Below are 3,999 nucleotides of genomic sequence, written 5' to 3'. Positions count from 1 at the left end.
TGACTCAAGTCACCACCCTTAGCTTCCTTGAGGGTATATAGGTGAATGTTCTGGGAAAGTTTGTTCTCTTGCTCCAGTCCTGCATTTGGTTCACCATCATCTCACCCCTGGACTTGAGACAGCAGCTGGTCATCTGACCCATTGATTTGGGTTCACCAGTCCCTGCAACCACATCAGTTGGGAGAATCCTCCAGACCTACCTGCAGACTTGCCAGCCTCCCAGTCTCCTAGCCTCCACATCCACCAAGTGAGCCATTTCCTTGAAAGTTTGTGAGTTCTGTGAGACATTACCGTGAAATACAGAACCCTAAGATGGGGGAGAATACTGAGGGGAAGAGGAGGAATTGGTGTCAGAGATGATGGAGTGGCACAGCAGTTTGGAAAAGTTGGACATCTGGAACATTTTTAACTTCCACCTCATAGGGACCAGCCTTGTGCTGTTCCTCCTAGAAGAAATTATTCAAGCAGTCTACTATGCCAGGAATAACAAATTGAAAGGAAGACCAATTAATACTACTAATATTAAAAATTGTTATTCAACCACTAAAGGCAAAGTTGAAGAAATGGAAGAACTTTACCAACTTCTGCAGTCTGAAATTGACCAAACATGCAATCAAAGATGTATCAATTACTACTGGTGATTGGAATGCAAAAGTTGGAAGCAAAGAAGAAGCATCACTAGTTGGGAAATAGGGCCTTGGTGATAGAAATGATGCTGGAAATCATATGATAAAATTTTGCACGACCAATGACTTATTCACTGCAAATACCTTTCTTCAACAACGTAAACTGACTATACACATGGACCTCGCCAGGTGGAGTACACAGGAATCAAATCAACTACATCTGTGGAAAGAGACAATGGAAAGCTCAATATCATCTGTCAGAACAAGGCCGACTGCAGAATAGATCAAACAGCCTATAGTCAGTGTTTCTTCTTTCCTTCCTACTATGACTTCCTGAGGAGCTCTGGTGGCATAATGGTTAAAGCATTCAGCTGCTAACCAAATTGTCAGTGGTTGGAATCTGCCAGCCACCCACCAGCCACTCCATGGGAGAAAGATGATGCAGTCTGCTTCCGTAAAGATTTACAGCCTTGGAAAACCTATGGGACAGTTCTACTCTTTCCAATGAGATAAAATCTACTTGATAGCAGTGGTTTTGGTGTTGGTTTATGGCTTCCCACTTATTGTGTGCTGTGTTTCAGGGATGGCACCCCCTGGAGAGGGGGTTGTTATCTTTTTACTATTCTTATATTCTTTGGGCCTTTGAAAGACTTGTGTTGCTACTCTTCTTTGGGGGAAGGTTGTTTTCTTTTCACCCACCTCCCTGACTTGTCCAGGCTATCTGTGCAGTTCTATCTACAAGAGTCTGCCAGTGAGGACTTCCTAGACATGTACATTAAAAGGTAGCATAATCTAGTGGTGAAGCATGTAGGTTGAAGAGAGTTCAGATCCTACCTCCACTAATTTGTAGCTGTGCACACAGTAGCAAAGTTACTTAACTTTTCTGAGTCTATCTCCTCATCTCTAAATTAATACCTATTACCAATGAATTTTTAAAAAATATTTAAATAGATAACATTTATGTTAGAAAGCTTTCATCATATGTGTTTTTTTTTTCTGTTACTATCATAAATATTTCTATTGCTATTATTCTTGCTCCATGACATTCTGCTACCCAGTGCTTTTATGTTGAGCATCAGGAGGAAGAAAGAGTGCCTGAGAAGCACACGTTTTCCATGATCTATAATCAACTTTGTGCTTTCTAGGTGAGGAAGCTACTTGGAGCCTGATGGGGCAGTTCTGGGTGCTGGTTCTGGGAGATCAAGATGTCTTAGTCTTCTAATGCTGCTATAATAGAAATACCACAAGTGGATGGCTTTAACAAACAAGAATTTATTCTCTTAGAGATTGCAAAACCAAACTCACTGCCGTCGAGTCGGATCCAACTCATAGCAATCCCTCCTTGGGTTTCCAAGGTGATATCACTATGGAAGTAGATTGCCCATCCTTCCTTCTGAGGAGTGGCTGGTGGGTTTGAACCGCCAGCCTTCTGGTTAGCAGTCAAATGCCTTAGGCACTATGCCACCAGAGATTAGGTGCCTAGAAATCCAAATTCAGAGCGCCTGCTTCAGGGGCTAGGTGAAGGCCCTTTAACCTTGGGCTTCAGGTCTGCCTCTTGTTCCAGGCCCACTGCAGCTAGAGGTGTCCCCTAACACATTCAGCTGCTGACTTCTGTGGCTGATGAACCCAAGGATGGCAGGTAAAATAGCACAATCCCAAGATCAGTAGGCAACATGGCAGACCACTGGCTCAAGTCCAGGAACTGAAGGTGAAAACTCAGCCAAATGCAGGATCCAGATATGCTAAAAAACTGGAGCTCTTCCTCAAAGCTTCTCCATATATACTGGAGGCAGGCCACACCCCAAAAGCAACTACTTAGCTGCTCACAGCAGATTCTTCCATGCAGATGATTACAATCTTGTCTTGGGGAATAACTATATCCAGCTGCCAAGCACTCAAAAACATGGCCTAGCCAAGTTGACACACAACCTTAACTACCACACGAGTACAGGCACCCTTTCCCAAGATACCATCTGATTTACTACAACATACGACATGGAAAGCTCACACATTCCAGCAAATTGGTCTGGAGTATCAGAATCATTCTTGATGAAATTTTAATTGTATGATCAACAGGTGAACCAGTTCCAGATTCACCCTGTAAAATGAAACTAAAATAGGTAAAAGACTTTTTTATGGCATCTTAGGCCCCCTGGAGGCCCTAGAACCAGATAACAGAAAAGCACTTCTCCATTTAGGAGTCATGATTGTCATGGTTACCTGATGGTTGACATAACTCGCAAGTACACTTTGCTCTCCTATAAAACAATATTTGAATTTCAAAGAATACCTCGTTTTTCAAAAATTATCTTCTAAAACATTTGTTTTATGAGGAAAGTGGAATTAAGATCTAGAGAAGTTGAGATTTGTAATAACAAACTTACATTTGCTGCAGGAATTTCAATAATACATATTTTATTAGAGCTATAAAACATGGACTTCAGTGAACAGATTCGGGATTTGATTACGTGGAACATTTTCTCAGGAGTGATAGCTTTTCTTATCACCACCAGCTCTATCATTACCACAAAACTTCTTACACATTCTTATCAATAATTTATCACCTTTATCACTCACTGTTAGGATAAACAAAGCTTAAAGTAATTTCAAACAAGTGCTTTGTCTTAAGCTCCATTTTAATAGTTTTTTTTTTTTAATACAAGTGATAGTAGTTCCTGATTTTGATTGGCATTATTACAGCCACTACTTGCATAATGCAAATTAGGTTTTTTAACTGATCAGTCTTGTTACATCAGATTTGAATTATAAAAGCAGAATTGTAGGAGAAATACTTGTACTTAATAAAAATAGGCCATTACATGGCACTTGAGAATCCTTGCTTTGTAGACATGTTTTATAGACTTTCCTATAATATCCTGTAATGTGATATAATATTTATTTTTGTCACAATATTAGAAGATGCACCTTTTTTTCTCATAATCTGATTTATTTCTCTATGATATATCTGTCTTGAGAACATCAGCAGGAATACACCAAAGAAATATGTCCCTTACGGGATCAACTATATGAAAAGACAGAACACATTATCAGCACAAAAATCATTATCCATCTAATTTCTCCCATTCTAGATGGCTCTGGTGAGCCCCTTGATCATTGCTGACTAGAGTTAAGACAGACCTTAATGGATTAATTAAACCAAAGCAGGACTGCTTTGCAGACCGAAAAAAGAGATCCCTGACACAATGAAGCAACATCCTGTTCTATCATTTAAATTTGCCAGACTTGGCAAATCCAACCAACTCTTCTGACTCCACAGTTCTATGTTTCTCTTGAGTGATAAATTACTTGTGTTTTTGAGAGGTGAGCTATTGTTTGAACTTAGTGTTTTTCCTCTAATGTAATATTTACAAAT

Source organism: Orycteropus afer, unplaced genomic scaffold (genome assembly GCF_000298275.1).
Source record: "Orycteropus afer afer isolate SDZICR_OR568_19922 unplaced genomic scaffold, OryAfe1.0 scaffold00327, whole genome shotgun sequence".
Taxonomy (NCBI): Eukaryota; Metazoa; Chordata; class Mammalia; order Tubulidentata; family Orycteropodidae; genus Orycteropus; species Orycteropus afer.
This window is presented reverse-complemented; position numbering follows the sequence as displayed.